Genomic DNA, 12,722 nt, shown 5'->3' on the forward strand with positions numbered 1-12,722 from the left:
CAACAGCCAATTCCCTCAGGACTCTGGGATGCATCTCATCAGGTCCCATGGACTTATGTGTGTTCAGGTTCCTCAGGTGGTCACGAACTTGATCTTCTCTTACAGCAGGAGGGATTTTACCCTCCTGGCCCCCCTCATGACGTCCATCAACTCGGGAGGGGTGAAGAGAGAGGTTGCCAGTGAAGACTGAGGCAAACACGCTCCAAGGCCCCTTCCAGTCCTCAGAGCCAAGGTTGACATCTAATGTGACCACTGGGAGGGAAGTAGCTCATGAAGTGACTCTGAACTTAACAAAGACCAACAAAACCACCTGTTGCTTGCTTACAACCTCTGATCATTGCCAGCATGGCTCATACATAGAGTTGACATTAGGTAACATCTGACCCACACTGGTAATGATCAGAAGGTGCCGTTTTTATTTTACAGGGTCGTGTCTTGTGACCAGTCACAGGTAGATCTCATGGTGGAAGTCACTTGCATTTATTAGGATGTGTTCCTAAAGCACTTTGTTAACTAAAGCTGTCAGCTAAATCTGTACATAAGCATAACTTCAAAGCTGAGTTTCGTAAAATAAAGATCTAAATAACCACTTTCTTTCACCTGCTACAGTAGACGCTCATGTAGGCATGAAAGGCGAGTTTACCCATGAAGAATGAAACTGTGCTTAAATGCCGAATGCTGTAGAGAGACATTCGCTCTCTCGGTCTAAGTGCCATACAGATAACACCTTCTGGTTAAGCTGTATTATTAAACCACCTGCATTTTCAGCACTGCTACCTTTAAGGAAATACTGTACACACGTTTGAGTGGCTTAATCTATGCTGCTGCTTTGAGAACAGACCACAAAAAGGGTTGTTTTATAGTGGGTTTTTTAAAGCAGTATAATTTCTTAGTAACCAATTTTCATATGTTGAACCGCAACCCACAGTTAATTAAACTGGGTCAAGTATAATTTTTTCAGGCAACAAATAACCACGCTTCACTTCAGCAAACCATGTCCTGTCTAAGTACAGTATCTCTCTCTCCCATCTCTCTCTTCCATCTCTCTCAGGGTTTTATCCTCCAACCGATCATGATGGTATCTGAATACCTTCAGAGTAAAAATATACAGCAGCAGCAAACACTTGGACACCCAAGGCATGAAGAGGTCTCCCTGGAATCTCTGCAACTTCTTTTAGGGAAAAGCTCAGTTTAGAAAGTGTGTGCATGTGTATGCTTTTTTTTTTTTTTTCTTTTATTGCAAACCTCCCACCTCCAGAATTTTGGGGTGTTTTGTTGTTTGCTTCCTTTTTAACAGCTGGTTTCTGGATGTAAGTTTTAAAATTATGTCAAAACCCTTCTTCTAAAGATGTACAGATGGGTTTCATTCAATTGCCTCTGCAAGTTTTGGTTAAAAATGCTTCTTCCATAGCTTTCAGGCAATTTGGCCCGGGCTTCTGTGCTCTGTCATGAAGCAGTGCAACACCTGCAGTCTAATTCAGTCTTTGAGAAAGATAGGTTTGACCTGATTATCACTTGGAAATTAGGGTTGTATCATTCAGCTAGCCCTCAGTAATGACTGGGAATCAGTGAAGAGACTTCTTCCTGGGTCTCATGAGGAGCCCTAACGCAGGGAGGACACAGACAACCATGTTTTGTGTTTTGAGATCATTTAAGCTCTAGCTAGAATAAATCACAGGAATCCAGCAGCAGAGGAAAAATGGCCTGGCTCTCAGGCAAGAATAAAGATGAAGTTTCATACTGGAATTCAGATAAAGAGCTTTTTTGCTACAGATGTCACCTTGTCATTTGAGGCAGGATCCAAACAGGGTCCTAGTCTTCACAGAACTTTATCAAAAATGGAAAAGCTCTGATGGAAGGAAGCCCAAATTTAGCTTATGCTCTTCATCTGATGGTTGAATTTTCTGTGGACAGTACAAACACAGGGCGTAAATGTTCACCTTGATGGTTATTAGTAAATCCAAAAGACAAGATAAAATTCAACATACTCTTAACATTTAGTCCATCTTTAATCCAATCAACTGCCAGACTGCAAGGACTGAATGTTTAGTAATATAATTTGAGAGATTTCCTGGGCAGAACAAGAACCTAGGAGCAATGCCTTTGGACTTGCAGTATGTCCCTGAAATGAAAAGAATAATCAAGTAAATATATATTTATGTTGATTACCCAGGAGATAAAGATCAGTGATTTGAACAGATGAGTGTATTTCAAAATCCATTAATAATATTATTCAGATTTCTTCCAATAGTTTCATTTTAGATCTTGTGTAAATGTTAAGTACTTCTCATCTTATTTAAAGAAGTTATAGTTCCTCTCCACAGGGTACAGTGATCTAACAACTATTAGCATTTCCTCTGAGATCTTTGAGGAGAAGCAGCAGCTAAAGAAGCTTAATATTGCTTAGATATTGCAGAAATATTCTGCAGATGCAAAAATCTTTAATGTAGAGCAGAGATGTGGAAAACCTGTCTCCTCCTTCACCTTTCCCTTGGAAAGAACCTCTGTAATAATTAGCAACTGAAAAGTCTATGATCAGTAGTGCAAAGACTATAAAAAGGAACTTTCTTTCTGCAAATGAACAAATTGCTGGGAGGGAATACTCAGCATGCACACATAGGAAATGTGGGTTTTTCTAAAACAAACACCTCTTTTATATAGCAATGCAGCATAGAGCAGTGTGTGGTCTGAAGACCTCCACCAGTGTCGACATCAGAATTGTTGACAGCCAGAGCATAAGCAATCTATCAAATTTAGATTGCATACTCGTATTATTTAATCATCAAAGCAATCATGCATAAAATAATCTTTCCTTCAGTCACATTAATGTTGAAAAAAGAATAGAACCAAATCAACAGATACTTTTTGGTTCCCACAGTAGGCAGGGATTTGACTCAACCAGTTTTTTGGCGGCTAGTCTATGCAGAGCTGGTTTTGTCTACCCAAAGGTATGACTTCTATGGCATGATTTCCTAGCATGCATCTCAGAGTTGGCTACCCAAAGGCTGAGACATTAGAATCACCAGCCACTTTCAGAGATGTTCCTGTGACTCCTAAACAATATGTTCCCACCACATTTTGTTCATATTTTTCATCATGCCCTTTCTGCTTTACTCTCAGATGTCCTCAGGCAAAGGATTGTCATCTCAGTGGGGCCAGAATGCTTCTGTGGTTTACAGATAACATCTGGCTGCTCTGCCTGTGAGGGCTGGTCGGTCTCTTTGGTTGTGCCTCCTTAGAGGAATTCTTCAACCCCTATAGCATGCTTCAGAGACAGTCCTGCTCTGTCCAGTAGCTTTCCTGAAGAGCTGCTGACAGTGCATGAGGCCATGATTCACCATACATGTGTTGTTGGCCTTCCACAGTGTAGATAAATCTCTGCTGAATCCGCAATGAATCTGCAATGAAACTACAATGAATGCAGTATTCTACATTGTAGAGAAGTCTATAGCAGTGATTCATTCTGTCCTACAACAGATGTCTAAGAGGGGAAATTAGTATTCTTTTATGGGTTCTTGCGTACTAATTGTACAGGAATCTAAAGAACTTAGACCAGACATGTAACTCGGCAAACAATAGCTGCAATGAAAAAGAACAGATTCTGCCACAGAAGTTGCAAACTTATATATGCAGAGGCTGTAAAGCCAGATAAACCACTGGACTATCTCTCTTGACCTTCTTCTATGTAAGAAAGACCTTAATTACCCTTTTTTTCCCCCCTGAGAAATTTCTTACTTATCTTTACAGAGTCACTTCTCAATATCGTTTTGATAATCTAAGCAGATTTTTTACTCTGATTCTCTCACTCAGAGATGTTCTCTCCATGTTTTGAGTATCTGTCATGGTTCTTTTCAATTTATGAATACCAAAATTGCAGGCACCATATTCATTCTTATCGACATCTCATCTGGATATAAAACCACTTCCTTTCATTTTCTTGCTAATTTTTTATTTAGAAAATCTGAGGACTGTGATTTGATTTTCTCTCCATATTATCACAATGGAAACTTATGCTGAACTGTCACTCTATGAATTGGGTTGGTTTTAACTATCACTTTCCAACATGCAGTCATTTCTCTGTAGGTCTAAATTCCTTAATTTAGATGCAGAGCTTTACACTGCCTGTATTAAAATGCATTTGACTTAAATAGGTCTTCATTATTAAAACCAGCTTTATATATGGCTGCCTGGATCATTATTAACACCAGCTTTATATATGGCTGCCTGGATTATTTAGTCTGAATAGGAGTCTGGGCATAGGACTGCTTTAACATCTCCATTAGAAGATAATTCCTTGTGAACAATCATATTTTGAGACAGTTCTCTTTCCAGTTAGTGCAATTTACTAGTATTTTATAGAGCTATTTTTTATTTAAAATAGCAAATGATACTAAGTCAAACACTAGGATTTGCTTAATAGGATCTATTCTCCATAAACTGACTGGAATTAATCTCACTGTCATTTTTAGGGCTTCGTTTGTTGACTCCCTTATGGGCTTTTCAATTATTTCACTCAGGAATAAAGTTAGCCTCCTCATACCTCCTTCTCAGCGTTTTTTCAGTACTAGCACAGTATTAACACTTTGCCAGTGCCCTGTTGTAATTTACTAGAGTATTACAGTATTTCTCAAAAATTATTGTCAGTGGCACAGATGTTTGTTCGGACAACTCCTTTTTGCTTCCTTAGGTACTTATGGGCTACACCATCTCTTCCCTACTGAAATATGACAGAAATATTTACTCAGATTTTCCTTTTTCTTTATGATTTCTAGCCACTTTACTTTCTCCATCAACTGTATTGTTTGATTTCATATTAATACTTATCGCTTTTGTCGTACTGGACTCTGCCAGACTTCTCTTTAGCTTCCCTTATTCTCTAAATTTTCATAAATTTAGTTTGTATTGACTGCTTCTTGATTTCCTTTGTCTGCTTGTCAATTATATACTTTAGTTTTTACTGCTCCTTAGAGGAGCATCACTGCACCGCTGAGCCTGTAAATATCTGAAAATGTTTTGAGATACGATTTTGACATAAATTACATTATCAGGAATGTCACTTTTAAACAGAGGCCATTAAAAATTCTCTTAGCCCAGTGGAAGCCATGAGGATGGTTTAGCTGGCTGCACTGCAGCATGAAGCTGACGGAAGTGGACAACACTACTCATCAGCCAGAAGCCTTTTAAATTGCCTTTTAAGCCTTGATGCTGAACCACCCTGTATTAGATTAAGAGAACAGCCTCTGAATGGATAACAGCATATTCTTTGGCCTCTGTGATTTCCCTTACACAGTCTTCTTTAATAGAGACACTGTCTTTCTTAGGAAAGCCTTTAAATCCACTCTTGGGTTCGTATTTCTGTTTTCTTGTTGATAAACAGATTAGGAAACGGTGCACTTGATGCAAGTCTGTGGCTGTTCCATGCTAGACTAAGCATATTACTTCATACTGCACCATTCCTCTTTCACAATCAAATACAGAAAAGCTCAAAAATACCAGATCAGAAGGGCTTAAGTGGGACAATCCACTGCGTCCTGCACAGCTGCAAGCTCTCAGGTCCCAGATGTGGCTGGCAATGGCACTGGGTCCATGCCTTCTGACAGTACCTTCTGTTTGAGTGGGAGAAATAGCGGCAGCTTTTCACAGTAACTCCCTTCTTGAACACTGAGTTCTTCATGATAGAAGTTTGCTGTTCCTCGGCAAGTAGAGGCAACTGGCTGTAAAGGGTGAGCATCAGAGTTGTCTGACCCTTAAACAGATGCTGGTAAAGTTATTCTATGATTTTCTGTCATTCCTTGAAACCCGGTCTTCTCTCCCCAAAAGTACTGTATGGGTTTCCTCACACTTGAGGAGAGATGACTTCTGAGCAGGCACCACTTGGATTGCTTAACATGTCCTCCAAAAACATGAAGACAGACTATGTAGCAAAGAAGAGGCCATATATCTCTAGGAAAATCTAGCTCATCCTGCACATTGCAAATTCACATAGTTAAGAAAGTGATCAGAGAGACTGAGGTGCAAATTTAACTTTTGGTGTAATGCAATTGCATGACACCATCTCCACTTATGTTGGAAGACACAACATGGAGCCCAATCTCCCCGTCTTCAGAGGAGGACTTTAAGACTCAGATGCTTCCTCTGTTTGTCTCCAACAACCCGGCTGCGGAAGGGTCTCTGCTATGGGCTCTTCTCCAAAGCATGTTCGTGTCCAAAGCAAGTGTTGGGGAGGTGGAGGTATGGCTGGATGGGAGGGTCAGCAAACATTCCTGGTGACTCCATGGTGACTCCCGGGGGGGTTGGCTGTGTGGTCAAAAGGGGCAGACCCATAGGAGCAACCAGGGGAGGACTCGTGTTTCGACTTTTCCTCCTGCCAGTGGGGCCAGTGGGACCCATTACAGCACATCCCTAAACTGCAGAGCACCTCCTCCTCTCACATTCCTCCTGAAGGCAGATGAGAAGGCCAAAATGCTATCTAAATCTCACATCTAGAAACATGCAGACAATACAATACACAAGATATAAGACAAGACAATATACAAGATAATTTCTTGTATATCTTCCTACCCAGGTTACCCTTGAGTGTAACCACAAAAAGTACTTTGAAAAGGCATCTGATTTTTCCCTCGTAGATACATTTAAATATGTAGAAGAGCTAATGGGGGTTCGACATGCAATTAAATCTTCATTCCCCCAGCACAAGTCCCATGCAAAGAAAGGAGAGCAGGGTGGGTTTCTTCTTACCTGTACATGGCTTAGTCACCATCAAAATAGAAAGAAAAAAGCACTTCTTGAGTTGAGGTCACCTCCTCCTCAGGTAGACCTCTAAACTAAGGTGAGCTGAATCCCAGTGCTTTATGGCAGCAGCAATGTATTCGTGCTGCAACCAGCACAGGGCTTTGCCTCTCTGCAGGGAATGGGCAAAATTTGACAGCTCACAGGGACAGGGTGAGGGCTCTCCCCATCTTGAGCTGGGGATGGGGGCCAGGGGGAAACTGCCTTGGAGAGTTAATGTCAGCTGGGATGGACTGCTTTTGGAAACCTGCTGGTATCAGCATTTTGTCAGTCAGAAGACCTGGAAGTACAGTTAAACTATACAAGTATAGTTAAAACCTGAAGACCTTTCAGGGTAGAAGGGTTTAAAGCTTTATGCTGGAAAAAGAATGGATGGTGTGTGGGTGAAGTATTGGCATTGCTGGCACTGATTTTTCTCACCATGTGTTGTGCAAGGTGCATCATTCACATTTCTGAGCATGGGCATTTGACTTGCAGGCAGAGGCGTCTAGAAACACATGGTGGGACAGGAATTCGGATGCTTCCTTCTCTCAGCCAAATTCACTGTTTTCAGGATTAGTGGTTTGTATCCATGGCTGCTGGAGCCTCTTGGCAAAAAACTGCAGACAGTGGAAGTCCCATCCTCCTGGCATTATAAGCCTACATGGCTAGTATTTTGCCATTTTCAGAGGTAAAACCAGCTTCATTTTTCCTTAAGGAAAACAGGCACTTGGAGTTAAAAAACAGCTTGGCCACTGGAGAAGTAAGCACCTCACTGCAGTATGCCTGTGCTTGAAATCCCTCTTTCTGAGGGGGGAATTTAATTTCTTTCTTCATTGCCAGGATAAATACATCTGATATGAGAGTGGTCATCCTGCTGGTGTTAGGATATACAGGCAAAATGACCGTTCACCAGGTGGCACCACCCTCTGCCAGGGAAATAGCAAAACAGGGATAACCCGTGGCTCCTGTGTCACCCAATGCTTTCTCTTCTCTTACAAAATCACAACACTGGGTACCAAGCGCAGATTCCTGCAGTCCTAGTGAAGAACAAACCTCACAAGGCACCGTCTGCTATCCCGTGCTAAGATTTTCTGCCTTTTTTTTTTCTTAAGCACTGGCAGCAAAGCTATCAGAAATTTTTAAAGGAAAGGGATTAGCCTCCTGTGAAAGGTGCATTATTTCCTCACTTGTTAATATGCACTGCCCTCTTGTGATAAAACATGTTTTCGGTGTTCTCTAGATGTTCCCTTCCTGTTTTCCCTTTTTGTAGTTTCCTGGGTGGTGTTTTTTTTTTTTTTTTTTTTGTTTGGGTTCCTCCCCCAGACTCCAGGGCTTTCTTCAAGGTTTTTTTCCTAAGGTAGAAATAATTCTTCCTAACATTAGAAGGATGAAAGAAAAGCAACAAAAAGCCTGATCAAAATATTCTTATGTGATATTTCACACTTTCATACAGTTAACATCTTCCTGGATTGTTTTACTGAACGTACAAGAATCAGATGGATAGAGCAATTACCCTAGTGAAAAATATAGACTTGAAAGGATGAGGAAAATATTTAGCAGTTCATTGAAAGGCAGTGCTTGGAGAAAGAGGTCCAGTGTGCAGCAATGCATTTAGTTGCATGATCACCATCGTAACAGCCTGATGAGCTAGCCAAAATCTCCCAGGTCACGGCAAGGGAAAGCTACTGAATGCTGTAAACCTGATCTCTGAAACTAAACAGAAGCAAAAGTCACTTCCCAAAGCTAAGCAGGCAGGCAAAGCCACTCACAGCTTGGAGAGATGAAAAGCCATCCCTGCCTGGGAAGGGAAGGAGGAGGAGAAACCCTTCAGAAGCAGGAGAAAAAGCAGCGTGACACACAACCCCAGCAGGCAAGGTGGTGGCACAGAGGAAAGCCCAGAGAGAGACCTCTTGGGTTAAGTGCTGGTTGGAAAAGAGTTGCCTCTTCCTGTGTTTTGGGCAATGTGCATCAAAGATGCCCCACTGTAATCCTCTTGTCCTCTGAATGGAAACCACGCACAGGGACTGTGAGTGATTCCTCCCTGCTGTACTGCCTTAGTCACACAGGGTATAAACGAATTTGTGGAGTTTATTTCCTGGAATTAGCTGTCGGATAGGTGGGAAGTTTTCCTAACATGGCTTGCTTTATACAGCATCCTCAACTTAGTGAGCAGCTTGGTTTTCTTTGCTCTGGTATTAATTCTGTGGCCAAAAGACCAAGCATCTTCTAAACAGGTTATCACGCTTTTGAGCTCTGGGGAGAATTTTCTGAATGAAAGGATCCATGGACAATTACTAGGCAGCTTTCTCAGAAGCTGTATGATTAAAGGGAGACTTTCAGGTAAGTTAGCTGTTATTTATGTCCAAAAGAGGAACTGAATGTTATTAAAATTTAGGATGAATAATTCAATAATTATATCCAGAGCTGGGATATTGAAAGGTTCCTGGTAGTCAGGAGCCCTGACACACCACTGGCAGCACTTTCAGATCAACTTCTGTGGGCTACTTAAACTCAGCCCTAACACCAAATAAGAGAAGCTGAACAGTTTAAAAAGTAATAAAAATCAGTTACAGGAAGCAATAAAACAGAGCAGGTGAATGTACAACAGAAGGAATTTAGATCACAAAAAAAATATATTGGTGCAAAGTCAAAAGTCAGGAATTTCAGAACCAAAGTCACCTCTGTCACATGCTTCAATCTATCCATGCTTATGCAGCATGGAAGAGTCTTTAGTTCTGGGTTTATATGCTTAGTAACTCCACAGTGAGCAAACAAAAAAATAGCATGTGATCCTGTAATTAAAGACAACACTACATGTGATGTGCTGATGGGAGAAGAAGGAGAAACTTAAAAATAAAGCTGACAGAAAACCTAAATCCCAGCCATTTCTAACTCTGATTGCTGGACTCTACAAACATTTACGAGTTTTTTTGAGATTTTGTTAATGAAATCCCTTCCTATATATAAGAAACAAACAAACAAAAAAAAACCAGAAAACTTATTGACCTCCCTAAGTTGAAATTTTGTGACCTTAAATCACAAGCCTGATTTTCTGTCTGTACTGCAAATCACAAGACAGAAGAACTCATCAAAACAACCCTGATTTTTTATTTTGTGATGGCAAAGCAGGCAATATTTTTCCTGAGTGTATTTTTAATATGAACAAATCCTGTTAGCCAAAACTTCCAAGAACATAGGTCCCAAGGCAAGCATGCCACCCAGGAGAATTGTAAGCAACCGTAACAGTGATTGTCTGAGGGGAAGTATCAGGCTATCACAAGCGGAGATCCATCTGTCTACCATCAAGAATAAGCAAAGGATTCAGTGATAATCTGCATGTGTCCATGCTTGGAGATGATCCACTTGAACGCTTAGTCTAACCTAAGTTTTCCAAAGACAGAAGAGTATTATTGTCCTGCCCATTCCCTTAGATGCTCCAGGACTCAAAACAAACTGGTCAGTGCCAAGAAATATGGAAAGGAGCTTCAAACCTGAAGTACCTCAGTGCTGCCTGTCCCAGATGTGCTCCAGCAATCAGTCTCCTGGATTACGGGCTGGGCACGGGGGCATGAACTTTTGGGAAAATGGCTTCGGACAACACTGCACTTCTCTTCAGCTCCAGGAGTACCTGGAGTTAGCTGACCTCCCCCAGTATTTTTCTCAACAGGTTTTCTTTTCATTGAGGCATTTCTCCTCCGTCCTTTCTGCCATTTCTGGAAATAAAAGCCTCTCAACAGATATTTGCAAGAGTCACTGCTTTGAAGTGCCTTATCATAAATGCTGACAAAAATAGGGAAGACACCTATTGTTGTGGTTTAACTTGGCCGGCAGCTGAACACCACACAGCCGCTCGCTCACTCCTCTACTCCCTCAGTGGGATGGGGGAGAGAATTGGGAAAAAAAAAAAGTAAAACCTGTGGGTTGAGATAAAGACAGTTTCATAAAAGAAAAAAATAACAATAACAACAATAATGGTAATAGAATATACAAAATATACAAAACAAGTGATGCGTGGTGCAATTGCTCACCACCTGCTGACCAATGCCCAGCCCAGCCCTGAGCAGCGATCACTCTCCCCCTGGCCAGCTCCCCCCGAACATGACATCCTATGGTCTGGAATAGCCCTGTGGCCAGTTGGGGTCAGCTGTCCTGGCTGTACCCCCTCCCAGCTTCTTGTGCACCTGGCAGAGGAGGGGAAGCTGGAAAGTCCTTGACTAGGATAAGCACTGCTTAGCAACAACTAAACCATCAGTGTGTTATCAACATCATTCTCATCCTAAATCCAAACTACAGAACTATGCCAGCTACTAGGAAGAAAATTAACTCTGTCCCAGCCCAAACCAGAACACCTATACAGCCAGGACCGCTTAGTCTACATATTTCCATCCCTCCTACCAGCTGTTATCTTAGGGGTTGTTCAGGTCCAGAGCATCCTTACTGTCCTGAAGAATATACTTAAGATAAGCCTGGGAGATATGCTACGTGCTTGGCTCCTTGAATCTCTGACCTTTTGGGACTACATATCCTTGTAAATGGGAGCATGGATCCGGGCTGAGATGAGGACATGCTACTGCATAAGGCAGGGATAACCCAAGAATGTGAGATAAAGAGGCAACCAACACCCCTTGTGCTATAAAGACCTAGCAGTGAGTAAATGGCAAATGCTGTGGAGGTTCATTCCAGAAAAAATGTTCAAGAAATATTTGAACTGCTTGTGAACTTCGTACTGTTGAATATGCAGAGCTGACCCGGAATGGTCACGAGAACAATCTTGCTCCAGAAATGTCTGCTCCTTCCTGCTTTCAGGGCTGCTGATAGACTTTCTGTCATATTTTGGCACATCAGCACCTTAGGGTGAAGTGAATGACCCCAGCTTTTGCTCAAAATCCACAGCAAAACCAAGCTGAAGCAAGATGAAAATAGCTCTGTGTGTTTTCCTCCCCAGTTTTCTAGGCACATTGCAAACCAAAACATTCAAACTGGTGAAAGCTCAAAATCTCATTGCCCTGAGGTTCTCTGAAGTGGGAGAAAAATAAACAAGAAATTCTCATTGAGAAAGCCACCCATCCGGAGAGCTGGCCATGAGGAACAGCACTGGTGCAAGGAGACCAAGAGGCAGCTGCCCTTTTCCCAGTTTGCCCAACTTTTGGACGGCTGCTGGGCTGGGGCTGGCAACCCTGGGCTTGCCACCACCTCCCAAATTCATTGCAAGGCGGGCAGAGCTGGCCGGCAGCCAAATCTCCGTGCGGGGAGCTGAGCAGTGAGGCCGGGTTTCCCACGGGCACTGGGGTCCTTGCGCGTCCCCTCACCCTGCCTGCATGCAGGGAGCTGCCTCCCATCCCCAAAACCTGGGGATGTTGTGCTTTGATGGAGAAGGGAGCTTGGGAGAGTCGCCCATGCCAGCTCAGAAACAGTCCCTGGGGTGTGCGGTGGAGCAGCTGGTGCTTCTGTTTTAATTTCTCTGACAGCTTGTAAAACAAAACTGCATATTTGGAGAGAAATCATTCCAAGAGAAAATTCCCAACCAGCCCCATCAGAGGCTGCTCTTAATGTAAATTCAGCCTGGGAACGGAGAAGTAGGACTGGGAATTGCCTTTTCCACCGCTGGTTTGTAAGACTCCCACCGTCTTTTTTCAGTTCCAATGTTAGCACCAACTTGGTATCCCTACAGTCAGTAAAGGGTTTGTGACTGATAAAATGGGAAAATACCATTTCTTCCTCTAGAGTTAGCTAGGAAACACTAATTTCTTCCCCATTAATTCTTGACAGCTTGGTAGGAAAGCATGTCTCTTAACAGCCCGGCTGACTTCATTATCTGGAGCAAACCCACGGTGAGGCAGGGCTGCCTGGTGCCAAGCACAGGTCTACTCTAATTTCCCTGGCAGATGTCACCCCACAAAAAGAGCTGGGCAGTGATTTTGGCCCTGCAAAGAGCACACATGAGCTGAAGG

This window comes from Egretta garzetta, unplaced genomic scaffold (assembly GCF_000687185.1).
Source record: "Egretta garzetta isolate BGI_Z169 unplaced genomic scaffold, ASM68718v1 scaffold679, whole genome shotgun sequence".
Lineage (NCBI taxonomy): Eukaryota > Metazoa > Chordata > Aves > Pelecaniformes > Ardeidae > Egretta > Egretta garzetta.